Raw genomic sequence first — 26,631 nt, forward strand, 5'->3', positions numbered from 1 at the left:
ATAAGGTTCACTGCTTGTCATCTGATAAGGGTAGAGTCATCCAAAGTCCATGAGTTGCTTGTGGTACCATTAGCTACAGTGACTTCAGCTATGGCACAGCCTGCTTAGCTACCATGTCAATTCCAGACTAACTAGAAAGATGAAAACTATAGAAGACAATCCTGCCATTACTAGTCTTTCAGTGGGCTTTACTGGAATAAAAAAGTGAGATTGGTGCTCCTAACAACTTCCCTTTATGATATAGATATATATGTATAATCATAATACTAAAGCCTAGAATATTCTATACACATTTTGCAGGCTTATAGAGTTTCCTTCATTGGGCCCATCACTCATTACTCCTATCATTCACTTTTGACTTCTTTCGTTCTTCAAAGCAAGCCATTTTCAAGAAAAATATCCCTTCATTCAAAGCAAAGAAATCAATATCATCATATAACAAAGAAGAAGGCTACTGTCAATGTACCATTTGTTTCGGGTACGTATATACATATTTTTAACAACATACAATGTTTCTTAAGATCTAAGCAGCACACAGGGTGGAGAGTTCCTCGATGTAATTCATCCCCAAGAGAAAGTTTTAAAGAATGTTCAGCAGTGTTCCTTTGAGGCTGAGCCAAATACTATCAGCAGAGACCCTCACCTGTAAATGCTGAAGAGCACATTTCAAGGGACACTGGTTATCTCTAAAGGTGGCCATACATGGAGGCCAAACGAGCAGATCTCTCCCCGATATTGGGCTGATATTCTAGATTCTGCCCTGTCATTCACTCCTCATATCCAGTCACTTATTAAATCATGTCACTTCCACCTAAGGAACATATCCAAAATACGATCATTTATCACCCAAGACGCTGCCAAAATTCTTATTCAATCTCTCATCATATCACATCTAGACTACTGTAACTCTCTTTTAATTGGCCTCCCCCTCCAGAGACTGTCACCTCTCCAGTCCATAATGAACACTGCTGCGAGGCTCATACACCTCAGCAACCGCTCCTCCTCTGCCTCGCCATTCTGTCAATCCCTGCACTGGCTTCCGTTACCTTTCAGAATCAAATTCAAATTAATGACACTGACTTTCAAAGCACTTCATAACTCTGCCCCACCCTACATCTCTGAACTCATCTCTATATACTCACCCACTCGCTTACTACGTTCCTCTACTGACCTGCTACTAAACTCTTCTCTCATTACCTCCTCACATGCTCACATTCAAGACTTTGCAAGGGCTGCACCCCTCCTCTGGAACTCTCTCCCACGGTCTGTCCGACTTTTTCCCAACCTTTCTGCTTTCAAGAAATCTCTGAAAACGCACTTCTTTCGAGAAGCCTCCCCTCACTCTGCTTAACTACCAAACACAACACCACATACAATACCACGTTTCTCACCCACTTAATTCGATCTTGCCCACTCCCACACCTTGTGTATCACTCCCTTCCCTTTAGAGTGCAAGCTCTTTCTGCATAGGGCCTTCCTCACCTTTTTGTACCTGTATTGATTGTGATGTTTGTTACTCCATATATTCTATATATGTAATTCATGTGATGTAGTTGTATAATCACATTTACTTCAGTGCTACGCAATATGTTGGCGCTATATAAATACATGTTAATAATAATAATCCGATCGTGGGCCCTGGGGCCCAATGATCCGATCATAACGATGGGTAAACGGGTGGTAGGGTCGCGGGGCCGCATCAGCGAAGAGATGCGATCCGACGGGATTTTTAGTTCTGTCCCATCGGCATCTCGCCGACTTTCGGTAGATATCAATCGGGGAAGCCCGTCGGAGGGCACCATACACGGGCCAATAAGCTGCCGACTCGGTCTGTGTATGGCCACCTTAAGTCATCTAACAGTGTAGCTGGAATTTCAGTCTTTCTTAGTTGCAATGGAAGTTCCTCAATGGAATCCAACTGATAGTTGACACCTGTACAAGGGGTGAAACATGGTATTGGCACATTTCTATAGTTCAGGCCCCTGTTTCAAAGATAGACCATCCAGGTCAATTCAGAAAGATTTTACAGATGTCTCATTTCAAACCTTAGATTTTATAGGGAAATTTTTCCTTAAAAGTTTGCCTTTCCCTTACATTCTCACGCAGAGAAAGCCAACAGTGATGTGTGGTTTGGATGGCCTCTTGATAACATTAGAGGGAAAGAGAACTTCAATGAAAAACTAATATTTGAGGAAGAACAAGCATAGAGAGACAGAACTTTTTTTCCTGAAATAAGATGAGTCTATTTATGCACGCATGGTATATGTGATTTATTGTGAGACTGATTAACAGAGAGTGGCATTGGCTTGTATTCAGAAAAGGTATATTTACTTTGTCTGCTTGCACAGAGACAAATATCTGCGTCTTGTAAATAAAACTTGAGTCCCAGCATGTCTTCATACTTGGGATTTGAACATTATACACGGAAATGAGTCAAAACACTGATCCTGTCTCTGAAAGCTTTAAAGTTTATACCACTGCTGTATGTAGCAGGCCGCAGGCTGTGAGCCTTAAGGTCCAACTATATGGGCGGATATACGCAGATGACAGTTTAAGTCGGCAGCTTTTTGGGCAGTGTATGGGGTTCCTCCAACAGGCTTCCCTCAATCGATATCTGTCTGAAAACTGGGCAGGTTTAAAAATCCCGTTGGATCCACTTTCCGACCGCCGATATTCTCCTCTTTGTGATCTGATTGTTGGGTCCTAGGGCCCACAATTGGATCAGCCCAATATCACTCACCTCAAGATGGACATATTGGGGAGATCGCCAAATGAGTAGATATCTGCATGTATGGCCACCTTTAGTATGCACCCTGTTCCTCAAAACAACAAGCAGAATTAGGTTGGATACCCCAGTTTTCTTCAGAGGCATGCTTTATCCATATTACTTGCATGCACCAAGCAGCTGATGACACCATGAGGCATCTACAGGAGTAGGTGCATTCATATTACTTCTGGAATATAAAAATAAGGTCTAATATTTTTCAGTGCGTCTCCTATCATTTCTAACCAATTTGGAGCAATGTTTCCATGCATTGTTTTAATTAACTTGTATTTTCTTTAAGCAATATGTCCCCAAACAGGGGGTCGTTGGCTTCCTTAGACACCCAACACGCTGGTATTCTTCAGATGAACCTTTGCTTACAAACTAAGGAACTGGGAAAAAACGGGAGGCAGGGATACTATACCTGCTTATTTTAACCAGCCCGGGGTAGAGGCTGAAGAACAATGCCAAGACAGTATCTGATCTAGATGTTTTATGGATGTTACTCCTACAGGATAAATAATGTTGCGTTTCCCACAGTGTGTCCATGCAATATGACGTGATGCATTCGTTAGCTACATGTTATTACAATGATATTTCCACTTGTTGACAGCCTAATGACTGTTTAGCTACAGAAGAAAAATCCCTGAGGGTGGAATAATTTAGGGTGATGTTATGGAGCTGTACTGTTTTTTACATTAATAAAAACGATAATTCTCTTAGTTTGTATCTGCAGGTGAGCACAGATCCTTTCATCTGATTATAGATTCATAGCTCAACTGATTGAATTAAACTCTAACAATGCACCATCCTCTATTCATTATCTAAGTGCTGCTAAACGTCACCTTTAAAGGAACAGTAACATCAAAAAATTAAAGTGTTTTAAAGAAATAACAATATAATGTACTGTTGCCCTGCACTGGTACAACTGGTGTGTTTGCTTTAAAAACTCTACTATAGTTTATATAAACAAGCTCCGGTGTAGCCATGGGGGCAGCCATTCAAGCACAGGATACACAGTAGATAACAGATAAGTACTACTATAGTTTATATAAACAAGCTGCTGTGTAGCCATGGGGGCAGCCATTCAAGCACAGGATACACAGTAGATAACAGATAAGTACTACTATAGTTTATATAAACAAGCTGCTGTGTAGCCATGGGGGAAGCCATTCAAGCACAGGATACACAGTAGATAACAGATAAGTACTACTATAGTTTATATAAACAAGCTGCTGTGTAGCCATGGGGGCAGCCATTCAAGCACAGGATACACAGTAGATAACAGATAAGTGTGGTGTTCATGCAAATTGCCTGTAGATGTCACTGTGCTCATACTTATACTGTGCATACTTCCTGGTAGCTTAAAAGTGAAATTTACTGTTATGTAATGCCTGCATGACTCTGCTAATAAAGCACAGTTATACTCTACTCATCCTCGGCTACCCAAAACATAACAAATGGCGACAAGGATGGCTCTTCTACCTCTGCAGCCTGCACCTTTTCTTCCAAACCCTGGTGAGCCTACCATACCTTTTACTGCTTGGATCCGTATGTTTGAAAATTACATTATTGCTGCTGACCAAGGGGAGATTTCTGCTGCTAGAAAGCTTCACTTATTCACTGCCTGGGAGCAGAAGGACAGCGTATATTCTATACATTACCATTACCTGATGAAACTGCACTAACTGCTATAAAGAACTTTTTCGTGCCAAGAGTAAATGTGGTTGCTGAAAGATATAAATTGCGCCAACGTTGACAACGTAATGGCGAATCCACATAACAATCTGTAGCAGTTTTGAGAGAGCTGGTTGTTACCTGTGAGTTTGGGAATCTAACAGATGAAATGCTAAGAGACCAAATAGTGGAAAAAACAAACTCACCTCACATTAGAGAGAGACTGCTCCTAGGCAGAGGCTAAAACTCTCAGTCAGGGAACTGCTGGGAATGTACAGACTGTGAATTCAGCACTGTGGCCTAATAATGCACAGTCACAGGCAAAATACAGTGCTAAGGAAAGGGATTCACCTACACTGCAAAACTGTGCAGCAAATACAAATAGAAAATACTGCTTTCGCTGTGGTTCAACACAACACACTACTACAAATGTCACAGTATTAAGTGTGGATAAAGCTGATTTATACTATAGCTTATATACACAGTAGATTCATTCGGGTTGCGGATCTGTAAGGAATAAATGAGCCCAGCCGACCCCAGCGAGTGGTTTATGTGCAGGGGGTCGGGTTAAACAGTCCCCGCTTACAATAACCTTTTTTTAATGATCAATAAACAATTCGCACGATTGTTAAACGGGCAGCAGCTGTCCATGAATGGGATCCGATGGGCGAGATGAATGGCAGAGCGATCAGTGAAACAAAACGGGGTCGTGACACACAAATGGACAAACACGGGTCAGGGGAAGAGGTCACAAATAATGAAGCCGCCGCTCATTTAATTTCAAAGCGGCCGTGGGCGTGAACCGAGGTGTCGGTAAGCGGAGATAGGAGCTGTGGTCGGACTCCTAAAGTTGCATTGGCCCTTTTGCCCGGCCGGAGTTGGCAGCGCAGGAAGTATAGGCAGGGGTTCTGCCTCGGCTTCCCCACAAGCTGCACGTCCATGGAGATCCTAGGAAGGCGACCCCCATACCGCTGCTGCTGGGCTCTAGATACACAGCGTTTCCATGGCGCAGGACTCAGCGGATGTATAAGTACCGGTTCAGCTCGGCTCCCCCGCAGGCTGCACGCTCGTGTCTGCACTCCTCTACCCTACTGCACCTTTTGTAGAGACATTGGGGAGGCTACCCACATCGCCTTCCTACTGCTGCTGTTGGACACCTGGGAGGACGGAGGATGAAGAAGAGAAGGAGATCGGGTCAGAGAACAGCTGTCATGGAGGAGAAACAGCAAGGGAGGAGAAATCAAACGCCGTAGAATGGATGGTCGCCGTGTCGCCGTTTCTGAAGAGGAGCGGAAGTGGAATTTCAGTAAGTTATTTCTTAATAAAGGCTTTGCTATTTAAAGTTTAATTCGTCTTGGTGTGTTTTTTTCGTTGTATACTAACGAATTTTTAAAAAAATGTTTTTGATGTTACTGGTCCTTTAACTAGTACATGTGTGATATTGATCATATCCACTGTCATCCCGGAGTCTAGGCTTCTGCTCATCTCCCCGTAAAGGTAATTAAATGTAGTCTGGCAAGATCTATTTCAAATAAAACTACGTTGACCCAAACTCACTGCAGAGTATTGTGGCACATTAGCAATTTGCCAATCTCTTGGCATCATACCAGACCTCGAAGAATCCAGAAAGATTTAGTAAACACGTTTGGTAATCACAGAGTGGAGCTCTTTTAGAATGCTGGGTGAATCCTCTCCGGTAATAGACCTTTGTTTACCTTCACATACTTAAGTCTCTTTTGAATTTTCCCCTGAGTCACCCATCTATCGATAATTATATTATTGGAACTGGGTCTATTAAAAGTGAAAGCATCATTAGCTGGTTCTTCAGTTGTGTAGACATATAAAAAAAATAGTTTAGATTCTCAGCTTTTCTCTGCTCTCATCAACCAGCCAACCTCCCTCTAATACTAAGGATCCCACAACTTCTTGCTTTATTTTTTTTTTACTATTTACATATTTTTAAAAATATTTTGGATTCATTACTACAATGCCCTTTTCGTTCTCTATTTTAGCTTGTCTGATAGCAATTTCTTATATTTATTGGCCTCTTTGTACCTAATTAAAGTCTCAGATCTCCCAGCCAACTTGAATACCTTAAATGCACATTTTTATCTACCAACTTCAACACTAAAGATTTTATCAAACCATAAGGGTTTCGCTTTGCAATGTCCTTATTATGACGTTTTCATTAAACAGCATTTTAAAGACTTTATATTTTATGTGTTTAACCCTGTGTACAGTCTTTCCCAGTTTATATACTGCAGAGATGCCTTTATGCTCTCAAAATTTGCACATCTTAAATTTACTTTTTGTTATGTTTTTGGTAGCTGAGGATGAGTAGATTATAACAGTGCTTTATTATCAGAGTCATGCAGGCATTACACAACAGTAACTTTCACTTTTAAGCTACCAGGAAGTATGCACAGTATAAGTATGAGCACAGTGACATCTACAGGCCATTTGCATGAACACCACATATTCCCCCTATAGTAGGAAAGCATTTGGTCATTTGCTTTGTAGGATGTCCCGTGGTTTTACTTGAATTGGACGTGAGGCAAGCTTGCTTAAAATTTTGGATGTACCGAATCCAGGATTCGGTTCACGATTCGGGCAGGATTCGGCCTTTTTCAGCAGGATTTGGCCGAATCCTTGTGCGTGGCCGAACCAAATCCGAATCCTAATTTGCATATGTAAATTAGGGGCGGGTAGGGAAATCACATGACTTTTTGTCAGAAAAGCTGAATTTTTTCCACTTTTTCCTTTACTACCCCTAATTTACATATGCAAATTAGGGTTCGGATTCGGTTCGGTATTCGGCCGAATCTTTCATGAAGGATTCGGGGATTCGGCCGAATCCCAAATAGTGTATTCGGTGCATCCCTACTTAAAATCAGCAGCTGTAACTGTAGATGATAGTAAATCAGTAAGTGCTACAACTTCTATGTCCTCATCCAGTGTATCAGAAGCTGCAGGTAAAGGTAAACGTGACAAACTATCAGCAGTAACATTTTTCAAACCTGGTTTGTATTGTATTTTGAAGTTGAAATTCAGTAGCCTTGCTGACCGCCTAGCTATACGCATTCCATCTCTTCCTAGTCCCTTTGGTGTAAGCAGTGTAGTTAAAGAGCTATGATCAGTGCATAAGGTAAACTTTCTACCCCATAGGTAGGTTCTCAATTTTTCTGTTGCCCAAACACATGCTAGAGCTTCTTTTTCAACAGTGGAATACTTAAGCTCTGTCTCTGTTTTGGATGCAAATGCAACAGTTTTCTCTGTATGATCTGTGTGAGAACTGCACCAACGCCATAGTCTGAGGCATCTGTAGTAACCATAGTGGGTAGTGCAGGATCAAATAAAGCTAGCACTGGACTGTTCACAATTAGCTGTTTCACTATTTCAAAGCTATATTGAGCAGACTTTGACACACCAGACTTAAAGTTCCATGTAGTAGTGGCTCCACAACTGAAGCATAGTTGGAAATAAACTTAGAATGCCATGAAGTAAGACCTAAGAAAGCTTGTAAGGTCGGGAAATCAGAAGGAGGAGGTGCTTGTGTAACAGCGTTGACATGGTCAGGGTCAGGCAGTAATCCATCTTGTGAGTTTATATGACCCAGAAATGACAGCTGAGTTTGTCTGAAGTGGCATTTGGAAAGGTTCAGTTTCAGTCCTGCAGAATCAATGCATTTCAGAACCTTTTCTAGGTACTTGTCATGAAGATCCATAGTTGGAGCGTAGACAATTATATCATCCAAGTAGCATTCTACACCAGGTATGTCATGGAGTATAGTAGACATCAGTCTTTGCGCGATTCGCCGCCGGAGAATAAATTCGCGAAACGGCCGCAAAAATTCGCTGGTAATAATTTGCCGGCGTCAAAAATAAAATAGCTGCGTCCAAAAAAACGGACACCGGCTTAAAAAAAACGGCCACTGTCATCAAAAACGGACGCCGGCATCAAAAACGAGATGCCAGCGCCATTTTGCGAATTGCGCAAATTCGCCCATCACTAATAAGCACTCTGAAGATCCAGAGTAGAAACTAATTTTGCTCCTCGGAGTTCTTAAAATATTTCCTTTATATGTGGCAAGGGATGATTATCCATAACAACTGCTTTATTAGGTTCACGGAGATCAACACACAATTGAATACCTCCAGTTTTCTTCATTGTTACAACAATTGGTGAAACCCATTCAGAGGATTCTGATTTTTCAATCACATCTTGCTCTACCAGTTTCTTTAGTTCCAGCGAGACAGTCTCCCTTATAGAGTAGGGCAATCGCCTCAATTTCTGGCATACTGGTTTTACATCTGGTCTCAACTTAACTTTGTGTATAAAGTTCTTTGCACAACCCAGTGAAGTGTTGCTTTGTGGTGAAATTTTAGACACTGGTTGTGTGGCAGGCACTGGTGCTGTAGTAATGAGACCATCAACTAATTGTAGGTTTAATGCAGCAGAGAGATCCCTTCCAAGTATAGCAGTTCCCTTATTCACAATGGAAAAGTCACATTTTGCAGTATTTGATTCAAATTGTACAGTCACTGGCAAGTAACCAAGCACAGGGATTGGATCCTTTAAGTAACCAACCAGTTTCAGGGCAGGTGCAACTAACGGATATTTTGCAAAGTATTTCAAGAAAATCTCCTTTGGTAGTATAGAAACAGCTGAACCTGTATCATCAGGTTAATGGAGTGTCCCTTGTCAGCAGAAGCAGTACTGACACTGACAGTGCATATAAACTTGTCTGGAATAAATGTACCAGCTTTATCCACACTTAATACTGTGACATTTGTAGTAGAGTGTTATGTTGAACCACAGCAGAAGCAGTATTTTCTATTTGTATTTGCTGTACGGTTTTGCAGTGTAGGTGAATCCCTTTCCTTAGCACTGTATTTTGCCTGTGACTGTGCATTATTAGGCCACAGTGCTGAATTCACAGTCTGTACATTCCCAGCAGTTCCCTGACTGAGAGTTTTAGCCTCTGCCACTGCTGTTTCAATTTGGCTAGCAACTGTAATAGCATTTGCAAGGGTTAAATCCTGCTCTAGGAGCAGTCTCTCTCTAATGTGAGGTGAGTTTGTTTTTCCACTATTTGGTCTCTTAGCATTTCATCTGTTAGATTCCAAAACTCACAGGTAACAACCAGCTCTCTCAAAGCTGCTACAAATTGTTCTGTGGATTCGCATTTACGTTGTCCACATTGGCGCAATTTATATCTTTCAGCAACCACATTTACTCTTGGCACGAAAAAGTTCTTTAAAGCAGTAAGAGCAGTTTCATAAGTCTCATCAGGTAATGATAATGTATAGAATATATGCTGTCCCTCTGCTCCCAGGCAGTGAATAAGTGAAGCTTTCTAGCAGCAGAAATCTCCCCTTGGTCAGCAGCAATAATGTAATTTTCAAACATACGGATCCAAGCAGTAAAAGGTATGGTAGGCTCACCAGGGTTTGGAAGAAAAGTTGCAGGCTGCTGCAGAGGTAGAAGAGCCATCCTTGTCGCCATTTGTTACGTTTTGGGTAGCCGAGGATGAGTAGAGTATAACAGTGCTTTATTAGCACAGTCATGCAGGCATTACACAACAGTAACTTTCACTTTTAAGCTACCAGGAAGTATGCACAGTATAAGTATGAGCACAGTGACATCTACAGGCCACACTTTTCTTTTTTTAAAGTTACCTCCTAGAGAGTTTTCTCTACAACGTAATGTCAAATGATCACTATTCCCTAAATGTTCACCTATACAAATGCTATAAATGTTATTATAAATTATTACAAGATCCAAAAGAGAGTTATTCATAGTAAGCACCAAAACTATCTGACAAAACAAGTTGTGATAATATTTTTTGTAACATTAAGTCCAGTTATATACCCATAGGGTAAGGGATAATGTACCTTCTTCTGTAAATGATTAGGATATTAGAAGTCTGTGACCATTTAAATGCACTCAGAGTATCACTCATGTATTATAAGGGATAATGTACCCCCTACTGTAAATTATAAGGATATTAGAAGTCACTGAGGGGTTGTTCTGTGACCATATAAAGGCACAAGGCTGCAGGCTGAGTTATACAGGAAACTCTGAGTATCACTTATGTATTATAAGGGATAATGTACCCCCTACTGTAAATGATAAGGATATTAGAAGTCACTGAGGGGTTGTTCTGTGACCATATAAAGGCACAAGGCTGCAGGCTGAGTTATACAGGGAACTCTGAGTATCACTCATGTATTATAAGGGATAATGTACCCCCTACTGTAAATGATAAGGCTATTAGAAGTCACTGAGGGGTTCTGTGACCATATAAAGGCACAAGGCTGCAGGCTGAGTTATACAGGGAACTCTGAGTATCACTCATGTATTATAAGGGATAATGTACCCCCTACTGTAAATGATAAGGATATTAGAAGTCACTGAGGGGTTGTTCTGTGACCATATAAAGGCACAAGGCTGCAGGCTGAGTTATACAGGGAACTCTGAGTATCACTCATGTATTATAAGGGATAATGTACCCCCTACTGTAAATTATAAGGATATTAGAAGTCACTGAGGGGTTGTTCTGTGACCATATAAAGACACAAGGCTGCAGGCTGAGTTATACAGGGAACGCTGAGTATCACTCATGTATTATAAGGGATAATGTACCCCCTACTGTAAATTATAAGGATATTAGAAGTCTCTGAGGGGTTGTTGGATATTTACTGCTATCTGGTGATTCATTTTAGTACAAGCCCAGATCACGTTAAAAAAATTGGTGACACCTGGGACGAGATCCTATTTGGTGTGAAATATGCCCAGGGCCGCCATCAGGGGGGCACAAGGGGTACTCCTGTACCAGACACGGGGGGCCCGGCTGTGCTGCCTCTTCGTAATTCCTGAACTGCCGAAAAGCTGAAGTCCCGAACTGCCAAAGCCGCGAAAAGACCCGAAGTGAAGAAAAGACCTGGACTTGAAGTCCTGAAGCCGGGAAAAGACCTGAAATCACGAAAAAAGCTGAACTTGAAGTCCTGAAGCCACGAGTTCAGCTCTACTGAACAACAATGTGTATGTTTTTTTAATTTTTTTGAAGTCCTAACCACCAATGTATTATTTTAATACTTTATAGGCCCCTGTCACCAATTTTTTTTTTTTTTAAATATTCTCTGGGGCCCCAATGTTTTTTTAACTTGTAAGGGGGTTCCTGGCACCAACATTTTTTTTTTTAACTTATGGGCGGCCCTGACTACCAATGATTTTTAAAAAACTGTCTGTGTGGTCTTTTAACTGTTGTATATGTTCGGCGGGATCTTGGGTGGGATGGGCGGGATTTGGGCCGGGGTTCCCCGAAAATTTTGTTGTACGGGGCCCCTTGATTTCTAATGGCAGCCCTGTATATGCCAATAAGGATTAATTATATCTTAGTTGGGATCAAGCGACTGTTTTATTATTACAGAGAAAAAGGAAATCATTTAAAAAAAATTGGATTATTTGATTCTAATGGAATCGGCCGTTATGTAATTGGGAGCTTTCTGAATAAGGGTTTCTGGATAATGATCCCATACCTGTACTGCACATCTCAAACTTAAAATCCCAGTAAACGTCCTGAATGTATGAATGTATCTGGAGGCAAGCAGTGTATCATCCCTACGTGTTTATACTTCCCATAACTCAGAGGAAGGCTATATCCAAACAATTTCGATGTAAGTGTACCTTCTCGGAATATTAACATTAGAAATCGCATGACTCGGCTCACCCTGTGTTTGTGTTACCGCTCCGTCTGGAGAGACATCTTTTTATCTTTGTTATGACATGCAGATCATAGCACCATTAGCTCTAAAAAATGATCAGCGATGCAGGGAGATATAATGAGGGCGGGCACAGACGCAACACAAATTAAAGCAATTATTTTGGGAGCAGAAATGCAAAGTAGGTCTGAAACAATCGTCTCGTGCATGTATCAACTCAGTATGGAGGAATTCATGTGTATACATGTGGTGTTTGAATAGGAAGATCACAAGGAAGGGACAATTAGTTGCCTTATATCCCCCTAATAGGCTGCTATTTAGTCCCCGAAACAACCTGTAATTGAGATGTTCTGTTTTCTGCAACAATACCAGATAACATGTTCTATATTGATATGGGCTAAAGGCATACAACTCCGTATTATAAAACAAAAAACTCGGTGACTTCTAATATCCTTATCATTTACAGTTGGGGGTACATTATTCCTTATAATACATGAGTGATACTCAGAGTTCCCTGTATAACTCAGCCTGCAGCCTTGTGCCTTTATATGGTCACAGAACAACCCCTCAGTGACTTCTAATATCCTTATCATTTACAGTAGGGGGTACATTATCCCTTATAATACATGAGTGATACTCAGAGTTCCCTGTATAACTCAGCCTGTAGCCTTGTGCCTTTATATGGTCACAGAACAACCCCTCAGTGACTTCTAATATCCTTATCATTTACAGTAGGGGGTACATTATCCCTTATAATACATGAGTGATACTCAGAGTTCCCTGTATAACTCAGCCTGTAGCCTTGTGCCTTTATATGGTCACAGAACAACCCCTCAGTGACTTCTAATATCCTTATCATTTACAGTAGGGGGGACATTATCCCTTATAATACATGAGTGATACTCAGAGTTCCCTGTATGACTCAGCCTGCAGCCTTGTGCCTTTATATGGTCACAGAACAACCCCTCAGTGACTTCTAATATCCTTATCATTTACAGTAGGGGGTACATTATTCCTTATAATACATGAGTGATACTCAGAGTTCCCTGTATAACTCAGCCTGCAGCCTTGTGCCTTTATATGGTCGCAGAACAACCCCTCAGTGACTTCTAATATCCTTATCATTTACAGTAGGGGGTACATTATACCTTACAATACATGAGTGATACTCAGAGTTCCCTGTATAACTCAGCCTGTAGCCTTGTGCCATTATATAGTCACAGAACCCCTCAGTGACTTCTAATATCCTTATCATTTACAGTAGGCGGTGCATTATCCCTTATAATACATCAGTGATACTCAGAGTTCCCTGTATAACTCAGCCTGCAGCCTTGTGCCCTTATATGGTCACAGAACAACCCCTCAGTGACTTCTAATATCCTTATCATTTACAGTAGGGGGTACATTATACCTTACAATACATGAGTGATACTCAGAGTTCCCTGTATAACTCAGCCTGTAGCCTTGTGCCATTATATAGTCACAGAACCCCTCAGTGACTTCTAATATCCTTATCATTTACAGTAGGCGGTGCATTATCCCTTATAATACATCAGTGATACTCAGAGTTCCCTGTATAACTCAGCCTGCAGCCTTGTGCCCTTATATGGTCACAGAACAACCCCTCAGTGACTTCTAATATCCTTATCATTTACAGTAGGGGGTACATTATTCCTTATAATACATGAGTGATACTCAGAGTTCCCTGTATAACTCAGCCTGCAGCCTTGTGCCTTTATATGGTCACAGAACAACCCCTCAGTGACTTCTAATATCCTTATCATTTACAGTAGGGGGTACATTATTCCTTATAATACATGAGTGATACTCAGAGTTCCCTGTATAACTCGGCCTGCAGCCTTGTGCCTTTATATGGTCACAGAACAACCCCTCAGTGACTTCTAATATCCTTATCATTTACAGTAGGGGGTACATTATCCCTGTATTATGCTTTTAACATATATATATATATATCTGAGTACTGTTACTGAAGAGCCTGAACAACCTTTATGACTGGAGAATAAGAATGGGTGGATTCCAAGCCCAAGCTGAAAATGTTATTACAAATGTTTCTGCTTTTGTGAAGGATGAATTTTGTCATCCAACAATAAGTCTTATTTATCCAGCAGATTTGTGCAAAACCTTAATCCAGTTAGGCCGTGGTTATGGCACGAGGTGTTTCTCAGTGACCTTTAGTTAAATCGCTTGTGATGGTTACGGAAAGGAATTTGTTACATTCTCAGTGTTACAAATACAATGTAAGAAAACATCGGAAAAAAGTGGCAATTTAGGAAATGGCAGAAAAAAAGCAGAATAAATGATTTGCGGTGCTAATGCCACACTATAATAACAGAGCTCTGCAATATTCATTTTGCAAGTCCAATTATAACAGAACATGGTTTTGAAGTTAAAAGGGATATTTTTTTTCTTTGTCCACACTTGGAAACCACCATTGTGACCTGAAATAGAATAATCGCCCCAAGACACAGAAGCCTGGAGTCTTATGCATAAAAAAGACACAACGGGGTTTCGGAGAGCAGCTTTGTGCAATACTATCCATGGTATTCTCTCGAATTTATTTTCTTGCTTTAGAAACTCTATCTTTAAATGTACAGTCCCAGCGAAGGTAGTACAAGACACACGGTGGATCAGTGGTACTTAAATGGGTCAGTATGATGTAGAGAGGGATATTCTGAGACAATTTGCAATTGGTTTTCATTCTTTATTATTTGTGGTTTTTGAGTTATTTAGCTTTTTATTCAGCAGCTCTCCAGTTTGCAATTTCTGTAATATGGTTGCTAAGGTCGAGATTGCCCTAACAACCATACTCTGATTTGAATAAAAGACTGGGATATGGATAGGAGAGTCCTGAATAGAAAGATGAGCAATAAAAAGTATCAATAATAATAATAAATTTGTAGCCTTACAAAGCATTTGTTTTTTTTTTGTTTTTTAGCGACCCCCATTCGAAAGCTGGAATAAGTCAGAAGAAACAGGCAAATAATTAAAAAACTTTAAAAAAGCAATGAAGATCACATTAAAAGTTACTTAGGATAGACTGTTCTATAACATACTAAAACTTAAATTAAAGGTGAACCATCTGTAGTACCCTACGGGTTGCAGATAAAATTTTCTACGGGTTTGCGGATCATGGTTTGGGTCACGGGTCTTCTCAATAGCGAGTTTTACTTCTTTTTTTCTGATCACGCCTACTTCCAATGATGTCACTTCCAGTTTATAAGGACACCACTTCCTGTTTCTTGATGATCAGCGGGTCGCAGATCGGGTTGCGGATAAGGTACTTGCGGGTCGGGTCTGTTGCGGGTCCAAGCGGGTAAGTATGGGAATTTGCGGGTCTGGTTCGGGTTTAACAAATTGGTTCCACGTAGGACTCTAACATCCATTCGCCAGAGCGATTGTCGCCTTGCGATAGAATGCGAATGACCACTAGTGTCTATCTCTTTCGCTAGCGAAGTGACTCCTGCGCCCTTTAGTAAATTGGCGATGTCCCTGTGGGTGCGAATGCTAACAAATTGATGCTAGCGTTAGCCACTTCGCTCTCGAGTAAATCTGCCCCATAGTAGGCTGCTTTTGAAGAAAGCATCCAGGATTCATGAAATATGAAGCAGGCCGACTCTTTGGGGAACCAGGATGAAAGACCTAACGTTCTGATGTGACACTTTTGCTTGTAAATATTGAAATGAAAAGTGGAAAAGAATGGCCACAATCATCAACCATTGATTCAACCATAACATTAGGAACCCCCGAAGACCACGCATTCTAGATAAACTATACAGTAGTCAATATCGCCTAACTATATAACACAGATATATCAAAGATTGTGTAAATAATGAAATGCGCTTGTGATTAGACAACAGTTATCTGATGACAGCAGCCTTTTAACATAAGCAACTGTTGTGTTTCATCTGGAGACTCTGGTCAGGCGAGTCTGACCCCTCCAACACCACCTGAAGGAGCCCTAAACCCCATGGTTTATCATTTCTTGGGACCATTTTTCACTGTTAGCTTAATATTTCTTAATTTGTGACATAAGCAATGCTTCGCTATTTACGTGCATTATATAGTGAGTATTTAGGAGCTTAGTATTTAGAAGTATTTGGATTAGAAGAGGCAAATTATACTGGATTCGTTGGGTCCAAAACTAGGCAGATAGTAGCACATAGTTTGCAAGTACAAAGAACTTGAAAGCTATCCATAGGTAAGGTGAGCCTGGATGACATTAAAGCAAAGTTGAACCTAAATTAAAGGGGAATTCAGTCTTCAAGCTGACATTGGGAGGCACATTTATAAAAGGTCAAATTTATGTGAATTTTTTTTAACTCGATTATACTCACAATTCAACTTAGGTTAAGAAAAAATTTGTTTGTCCAATATTTGATCGAATAATTCCTACCGAAAAATTTGAATCGTATCCGATTTGTACGAATCGAGTTTTTCTCCAAACTTGAATGCATTTGCGGCATACAGGATATGATGTCACTGAGACTGAGGAGGATGTAGCTTCGTTTTATCTAGGGATGCACCGAATCCTAATTTGCATATGTAAATTAGGGGCGGGAAGGGAACTCATGTGACTTTTCGCCATAAAACAAGGAAATAAAATAATGTTTCCCCACTTTTTCCTTTCCCACCTCTAATTTGCAAATTCGGATTTCGGTTCGGTATTCGGCCAAATATTTCACAAAGGATTCGGGGATTCGGTGCATCCCTAGTTTCAGCAGTTCGTCTGGTCTGAGGTGGCGAAGTAAACTCGGGTGGAAAGTCGCCTGGCGTTAGAGTGCGAACAAAGGCTCGCTAGTAAATTGCCCTCTATGCCTGTTTGGATATGTCCCTGTGGATGAGATTTCTGGCAAATTGTTGCTAGCGACGGCCACTTTGCCCTTTAGTGAATCTGCCCCATAGGGATGTAGCGAACCGCCGTTTTGGTGTTCGCGAACGCCGTTCGCGAACACCGGCAAAAAATGCGAACGGTTCGCGAACCGTTCGCGAGCTTCGAACACCCGCAAAATCGTTCGATTCGAACGTTCGAAGGATTTTTCGTTCGATTCGAACGTTTGAAGGATTTTCATCGTTCGATCGAAGGATTTTCATTCGAATCGAACGGTCGAGGGATTTTAATCGTTCGAACGAATGGAAATCGTTCGAACGAATGGAAATCGTTCGATTTTAGCGGTCGAATGGTCGCGAACTCAAATTGCGAACGTTCCCAAACGTTCGCGAACATTAGGCGGACGCGAACGGTCGAAGTTCGCGCGAACAAGTTCACAGGCGAACTGTTCGCTACATCCCTACTGCCCCATAGTGATTGCCTTTATAGGTGGAGAGGATTAAAGGGGAACCAGACCCAGGGATGGTTTAATAGCACCAAATCAGCTATGACTTCTCTATGTGTCACGAAAAAGGAAACCAAAACGTGAAACTGTAGCGTTTCTCTCCAGCAGACACAAGCAGCTTACAATTATTTTTCGCTTTACGTTTTATTTTGTTCCTGCGCAGATGAGGCCGGTCGTTTGAGACCACACAAGTTCTTTCATCTGTGCTGTCATGAGGATGAACCCACAATGCCTTTATTAAAACATCTTTGTGAAATGTGAACTGACTTAATAAGAATCCTGTGACGGGCAAGGAAGCCAATGTTCTCTCCGTGCCACTTGACACCAACACTAGTCATGGAAAGACTCGGACGTTTAACTCGTGTGGCTAATCCATTCTGGAGTCATAGTGACATCAATTTGACAGGCCAACAAGTGCTTCTGAAAATGACAGATCTAGTGCATGAGATTTATACCACATCAGAGGCTGGCGCTGTCTGTTTATTCCAGTAATAATAATATATTATTGGCAGCTCTGTCTTACCAGTAACATTCATATGAAGCATTGAAAATATCATTGCAACTGGTACACTGACTTTGTAATGTCTCTCTTGCCATCACAGAAAGAACACCTGGAATACAGGTACATTGCCTGTTTACTGGCAGGTCTCCATGTTGTGTAGATAACTGGGTATTGGCCAAGAACTTCTCACAGTCACCAATGGGGGTCATTAGATGAATATTTATAATCCTTAAAGGAGAAGGAAAGGCCTATTTACTTGGGGGGGCCAAAAGTGATTGTATTTACTTACCTCACATCCCAGGCCGGTGCTCCTATCAGGAGAAAACTGCACCAGTCCTGGGGTTATTCCAGTGAGCAACACGGAGCGATCGGCTTCCTTCTTTCTCAAATTTCCCAGGGCAGAAGCATGTGCAGTAGAACTAAATAGTGACTTCTTTATTAGGGTCAGGCCACACAAACAGATTCGGGGAGATTAGTCGCCCCCAGCAAGGAAAATCGTGTGACTTTTTGTCACAAAACAAGGAAGTAAAAAAATGTTTTCCCCTTCCCACCCCTAATTTGCATATGCAAATCAGGATTCGGTTGAGTATTCGGCCGAATCTTTCACAAAGGATTCGGGGGTTCGGCCAAATCCAGAATAGTGGATTCGGTGCATCCCTAGTAACTAAACTATCAGACTGCATTGGGAACTTGGCACATTGAATGAGGAGTAACTATACTATCAGACTGTATTGAATGAGGAGTAACTATACTATCAGACTGTATCGGGAACTTGGAACATTGAATGAGGAGTAACTATACTATCAGAATGTATTGAATGAGGAGTAACTATACTATCAGACTGTATCGGGAACTTGGCACATTGAATGAGGAGTAACTATACTATCAGACTGTATCGGGAACTTGGAACATTGAATGAGGAGTAACTATACTATCAGACTGTATCGGGAACTTGGCACATTGAATGAGGAGTAACTATACTATCAGACTGTATCTGGAACTTGGCACATTGAATGAGGAGTAACTATACTATCAGACTGTATCGGGAACTTGGCACATTGAATGAGGAGTAACTATACTATCAGACTGTATCGGGAACTTGGTACATTGAATGAGGAGTAACTATACTATCAGACTGTATCTGGAACTTGGCACATTGAATGAGGAGTAACTATACTATCAGACTGTATCGGGAACTTGGCACATTGAATGAGGAGTAACTATACTATCAGACTGTATCGGGAACTTGGCACATTGAATGAGGAGTAACTATACTATCCGAATGTATTGAATGAGGAGTAACTATACTATCAGACTGTTTTGGGAACTTGGCACATTGAATGAGGAGTAACTATACTATCAGACTGTATCGGGAACTTGGCACATTGAATGAGGAGTAACTATACTATCAGACTGTATCGGGAACTTGGCACATTGAATGAGGAGTAACTATACTATCAGACTGTATCGGGAACTTGGAACATTGAATGAGGAGTAACTATACTATCAGACTGTATCAGGAACTTGGCACATTGAATGAGGAGTAACTATACTATCAGACTGTATTGAATGAGGAGTAACTATACTATCAGACTGCATTGGGAACTTGGCACATTGAATGAGGAGTAACTATACTATCAGACTGTATCGGGAACTTGGCACATTGAATGAGGAGTAACTATACTATCAGACTGTATTGAATGAGGAGTAACTATACTATCAGACTGTATCGGGAACTTGGAACATTGAATGAGGAGTAACTATACTATCAGAATGTATTGAATGAGGAGTAACTATACTATCAGACTGTATCGGGAACTTGGCACATTGAATGAGGAGTAACTATACTATCAGACTGTATCGGGAACTTGGAACATTGAATGAGGAGTAACTATACTATCAGACTGTATCGGGAACTTGGCACATTGAATGAGGAGTAACTATACTATCAGACTGTATCTGGAACTTGGCACATTGAATGAGGAGTAACTATACTATCAGACTGTATCGGGAACTTGGCACATTGAATGAGGAGTAACTATACTATCAGACTGTATCGGGAACTTGGTACATTGAATGAGGAGTAACTATACTATCAGACTGTATCTGGAACTTGGCACATTGAATGAGGAGTAACTATACTATCAGACTGTATCGGGAACTTGGCACATTGAATGAGGAGTAACTATACTATCAGACTGTATCGGGAACTTGGCACATTGAATGAGGAGTAACTATACTATCCGAATGTATTGAATGAGGAGTAACTATACTATCAGACTGTTTTGGGAACTTGGCACATTGAATGAGGAGTAACTATACTATCAGACTGTATCGGGAACTTGGCACATTGAATGAGGAGTAACTATACTATCAGACTGTATCGGGAACTTGGCACATTGAATGAGGAGTAACTATACTATCAGACTGTATCGGGAACTTGGAACATTGAATGAGGAGTAACTATACTATCAGACTGTATCAGGAACTTGGCACATTGAATGAGGAGTAACTATACTATCAGACTGTATTGAATGAGGAGTAACTATACTATCAGACTGCATTGGGAACTTGGCACATTGAATGAGGAGTAACTATACTATCAGACTGTATCAGGAACTTGGCACATTGAATGAGGAGTAACTATACTATCAGACTGTATTGAATGAGGAGTAACTATACTATCAGACTGCATTGGGAACTTGGAACATTGAATGAGGAGTAACTATACTATCAGACTGTATCAGGAACTTGGCACATTGAATGAGGAGTAACTATACTATCAGACTGTATTGAATGAGGAGTAACTATACTATCAGACTGCATTGGGAACTTGGCACATTGAATGAGGAGTAACTATACTATCAGACTGTATTGAATGAGGAGTAACTATACTATCAGACTGCATTGGGAACTTGGCACATTGAATGAGGAGTAACTATACTATCAGACTGTATTGAATGAGGAGTAACTATACTATCAGACTGTATTGAATGAGGAGTAACTACTATACTATCAGACTGCATTGGGAACTTGGCACATTGAATGAGGAGTAACTATACTATCAGACTGTATCGGGAACTTGGCACATTGAATGAGGAGTAGCTATACTATCAGACTGTATCGGGAACTTGGAACATTGAATGAGGAGTAACTATACTATCAGACTGTATCAGGAACTTGGCACATTGAATGAGGAGTAACTATACTATCAGACTGTATTGAATGAGGAGTAACTATACTATCAGACTGTATTGAATGAGGAGTAACTACTATACTATCAGACTGCATTGGGAACTTGGCACATTGAATCAGGAGTAACTAAATTATCAAACTACACCGGCCGTTTGGCACGTAACAAATCAGAAGTAACGATGCTGACAACATCCATTGGGCAGTTGGCACAGAGAATTTTTGGCTTGTTAGATGTTTAGGATGTAATAGAAATAATATTGTTTGTGCAGAAATAAAATGTACTTTTTTTGGCAGAGACTCCTGTAACCAAAACCCACTTTTTAATGAACCATCAAGAAACAGAACATTTGGAGATATAGGAGGGGAACATGACATGGTCTCAAAATCCCAGCACATTAAAATGTGATGACAGGGGTGCAGTTACAAGATGGCTTTAAGGGATATATTATTACTTACTAATTCTGCTTGATACTATAGTGCCATATACAGTAAATACATTTTAAGTGATTCACTGAAATATGGATAATAACATATGACCTTCCAAAATGAATGTATATTTCCTAGCAGTTCACAGGACCTTGCGAGGAGAAGTATCGAATTCCAGGAAATCTCATCGGTGTGTTGGAGACATTGTAGGGCTGCCCAAGTACCCAAACAGGGGAATGGAATTCATTCTGTGAAAGGCAAATGGATATAGCAATGCACTCACATAGCAACACACTGCCGTTATAGGGCAGGTAAAATAGTTTTTATTTCTAAAGTACACTGAATCCACTATTTTGGATTCGTCCGAATCCCCGAATCCTTTGCAAAAGATTCGGCCAAATACCGAACCGAATACCGAACCAAATCCAAATTTGCATATGCAAATTAGGAATGGGAAGAAGGAAACCCTTTTGTACGTCCTTGTTTTGTGACAAAAAGTCACGTGATTTCCTTCCCCACCCCTAATTTGCATATGCAGATTAGGATTTAGTTCAGTCGGACAGAAGGATTCGGCCGAATCTGAATCCTGTTGAAAAAGGCTGAATCCTGAACCTGAATCCTGGATTCGTTTACAACCCTACTGGTTACACTGCAAATAATTCACTCTACAATATAAAATGTCATTCCTGAACCAGCAAGTGTATTTAGTTGTAATATTGGTGTGTAGGTGCATCTCAGGTCATTTTGCCTGGTCATGTGATTTCAGAAAGAGCCAGCACTTTAGGATGGAACTGCTTTCTGGCAGGCTGTTGTTTCTCCTACTCAATGTAACTGAATGTGTCTCAGTGGGACCTGGATTTTACTATTGAGTGCTGTTCTTAGATCTACCAGGCAGCTGTTATCTTGTGTTAGGGAGCTGCTATCTGGTTACCTTCCCATTGTTCTGTTATTAGGCTGCTGGGGGGGAAAGGGAGGGGTGATATCACTCCAACTTGCAGTACAGCAGTAAAGAGTGACTGAAGTTTATCAGAGCCACATGACTGGGGGCAGCTGGGAAACTGACAAAATGTCTAACCCCATGTCAGATTTCAAAATTGAATATAAAAAAATCTGTTTGCTCTTTTGAGAAATGGATTTTAGTGCAGAATTCTGCTGGAGCCACACTATTAACTGATGTGTTTTTTTTAAAAAAACATGGTTTCCCATGACAGAATCCCTTTAAGACTTTAAGGCGATCAGCCTAGAGATTCAATTGCCCTATAACAGTAATGATTCAGGCCTTCAAGGTTGTGCACAGGAGCTCCCCATCTTGGATCGTGTTAGGCCATGTTTTATGCCGGATCCCTTCTCTGGTGCAAAGAGCAGCCATTCCCCTGGCCAGAACTGAGGGGGCCTCCTGGGGCACATTGAGTCAGTGGATTGGGAGTATGTGTGAGAGTTCCAGTTCTGCTGGTAGAGGAAAGCCAATTGGACTCCCCTGTGCTAATACCTGCCAGCCCTGCTCTATACTGATTGTATTTGAACTTTTCTTTTCATAGCAGAGAAATCCAAGAAGTAGTGTCTCTGCACACCCTCTCCCTGTCTTTATGTGAAGAACAATGTCCTGGGGGGATTTGACTCATCTCTAATTGTTTGGGTGGATTTTGTCTCTTCTAAAATGCTTCATTATTTGCGCTGCCTTTTTGTCCCACTAACAAACACTTCTGCAAGAGAAATTCACATCATATTGTGCGTCTCACTCTTGTGGGATTTCCGTTGCCTTTGGTTTTTCTTGGAAGAATCGAGCATTAAAATCCTCTCTCAATAGATCCCTCTTCTCTTCATCCAGTTTCCTGTGAATTTTGAATCCCACCTACTGCTGATCCTTTGGGGGACATCTTCATGGGCTTCATATAATAAAGCCTTTCACACAAATTAAACATGAGTATAACTGCGTAGTTTTTCCTCTCTTCAGACGATGAAGATGGTTTCACTTACATTCGCTGTGTGGTCTGTTTCTGCCGCATCCCCTGCTAAGCACCAATTCCACTATTTTCAGCTTGGACTCTTTCCATTGTTTCTGTCATGCGATTTTTCCCTTTCCTTTCCCAGTTTAACTGGCACTGCACTGATTAACCCCTTCCCTAGCAAGGCTCTGTCCAACCCGAAAATGGACATGGACATATTCCCAGAACCAAAAATGAGGCCGAATGATCAAAGGTCCTTGATTAAAGGAGAAGGAAAGTCTTTTTGAACTTGGGGGTAGGAATGCACTGAATCCACTATTTTGCGAAACATTCGGCCAAATACCGAACCAAATCCCAATTTGCACATGTAAATTAGAGGTGGGAAGGGGAAAACATTTTTTACTTTCTTGTTTTGTGAAAAAAGTCACGCAATTTCCCGCCCGGCACTAATTTGCATATGCAAATTAGGATTTGGTTTTGGTTCAGCCGGGCAGAAGTTTTGGCTGAATCCGAATCCGAAAAAGGCCTAATTCTGGCCGAATTGCGTACCGAATTCTGTCCGAATCCCGAAACTGGATTTGGTGCATCCCTATTTGGGGGTGCCAAATGTTAGCCACCTCCAAGTGAATGTATTTACTTCTTTTGCTCCTATCAGCAAAAAACTGCACCGACCCGGGTTATACCAGTGAGCTCCATGGAGCGATCCACTTCCAGGTTTCTTCTTTCTTCAAATTTCTCAGGGCAGACGCAAGCATCGTAGAATGAAATTATGAATGCACTGAATCACTATTTTGGATTTGGCCGAACCCCCGAATCCTTCGAGAAAGATTCTGCCCATTACCGAACCGAATTTGCATATGCGAATTAGGGGTGGGAAGAGGAAAACATTTTTTACTTCCTTGTTTTGTGACAAAAAGTCACGCGATTTCCCTCCCAGCCCCTATTTTGCATATGCAAATTAGGATTTGTATTCGGTTCGGCCGTGCAGAAGGATTCGGACGACTCCGAATCCTGCTGAAAAAGTCCAAATCCTGGCCGAATCCCAAACCAAATCCTGGATTTGGTGCATCCCTACTTGGGGTGCCAAATGTTAGGCACGGTTACTTCTGGTGCTCCTATCAGCAGAAAACTGCACCGGCCCGGGGTTATACAGTGAGCACCACGGAGTGATCCTCTTCCCTCTTCCTCTCTCTCTTCGAATTTCCCGCAAGCGCTGTAGAATGAAATACACGACTTTTTAATTAAAGTTCTGTTTTTCGTTCTACTGTGCATGTGCAGCCGCGCAAAGACGGTAGGAAGAGGATCGCTCCGTGGTGCTCACTGGTATAACCACGGGCCGGTGCAGTTATCTGTTGATAGGAGCACCGGCCCGGGGTTTCATGTAAGTCAATACATTCACTTGGGGTATCTAACATTTGGCACCCCCAAGTCGAAGAAGACTTTCCTTCTCCTTTAATAACAACCTTTTAAAAATGGAAAAGTTCAGGCAACCAAACAAATGAAGGGAATGGAAAGTTTGAAGCTTTTGTTTATGTCAGAAAAGAGGTGACACAGTCAAACTGTAGAAGTATAAACATAGCGAATAATATAAATAAGGAAGAACAAACATTTCTTCGCTGGGACAGAGCCAGGGAGAACAGGACATCTGATACCAGAGTAAAGGTTTCTAAGGAAGCAAATGGGGGAATGGGCAAGTGCTGCAATTCCCACTCAGTAGTTGGAGAGATTCAGAAGATGATCTGATCAGTACATTAGTTACTTGTCTAGTGAGACATGGACTATAAAAGCTTATTATGTAACATCCCAGGTGAAGGGGCTCTCTGTTTCCTACGGTGGGGTGTTATGCCTTCCTCTGAAGCAACAAAAAATAACCATCAAGTTATAAAAGGAGCCAAAAAGCGCTTATCAATGCAAGAAAAGGCCATCTTAGAACTGACGGTATTTACGTGCCTCATGCTACACACGTAGACCAGAGATCACAGACCTTAAAGGAAAGCTTAACCAAAGAAGTAGGTAGAAATGTTGTACATTATGGTTTGTGCTTCTGTACCAGCCCAAGGCAACCACAGCCCTTTAGCAGTAAAGATCTGTGTCTCCAAAGATGCCCCAGTAGCTCCCCTTCTTCTTTTCTGCTGATTCACTGCACATGCTCTGTGCTGCTGTCACTTACTGAGCTTAGGGAGCCACTCACAATATACAGTACACATAGAATAGAAATGTCACAATATAAGGCTGATTAGTAATTAATACACATAATTACTACATGGCAGCACAGAAACCAGTGCAATTAGCATCAGAATTGAATAATCAGCAAACCTGTAGCATCATCTTATATTACAGCCAGGGAAGCTCATTTTCTGCTGGATAATTAGTGACGAGCCCTAAGCTTAGCTTCTCAACAGCCAATCAGAGCCCACTGAGCATTATCCCTTATAATACATGAGTGATACTCAGAGTTCCCTGTATAACTCAGCCTGCAGCCTTGTGCCTTTATATGGTCACAGAACAACCCCTCAGTGACTTCTAATATCCTTATCATTTACAGTAGGGGGTACATTATCCCTTATAATACATGAGTGATACTCAGAGTTCCCTGTATAACTCAGCCTGCAGCCTTGTGCCTTTATATGGTCACAGAACAACCCCTCAGTGACTTCTAATATCCTTATCATTTACAGTAGGGGGTACATTATCTCTTATAATACATGAGTGATACTCAGAGTTCCCTGTATAACTCAGCCTGCAGCCTCGTGCCTTTATATGGTCACAGAACAACCCCTCAGTGACTTCTAATATCCTTATCATTTACAGTAGGTGGTACATTATCCCTTATAATACATGAGTGATACTCAGAGTTCCCTGTATAACTCAGCCTGCAGCCTTGTGCCTTTATATGGTCACAGAACAACCCCTCAGTGACTTCTAATATCCTTATCATTTACAGTAGGTGGTACATTATCCCTTATAATACATGAGTGATACTCAGAGTTCCCTGTATAACTCAGCCTGCAGCCTTGTGCCTTTATATGGTCACAGAACAACT

General features: G+C 41.2%; 1 pseudogene; it reads right to left on the reverse strand.

Moving 5' to 3' along the window:
• Positions 1–26,631, reverse strand: part of LOC108705483 — a 214,721-nt pseudogene that overhangs the window by 95,413 nt on the left and 92,677 nt on the right.

This window comes from Xenopus laevis, chromosome 1S (assembly GCF_017654675.1).
Source record: "Xenopus laevis strain J_2021 chromosome 1S, Xenopus_laevis_v10.1, whole genome shotgun sequence".
Lineage (NCBI taxonomy): Eukaryota > Metazoa > Chordata > Amphibia > Anura > Pipidae > Xenopus > Xenopus laevis.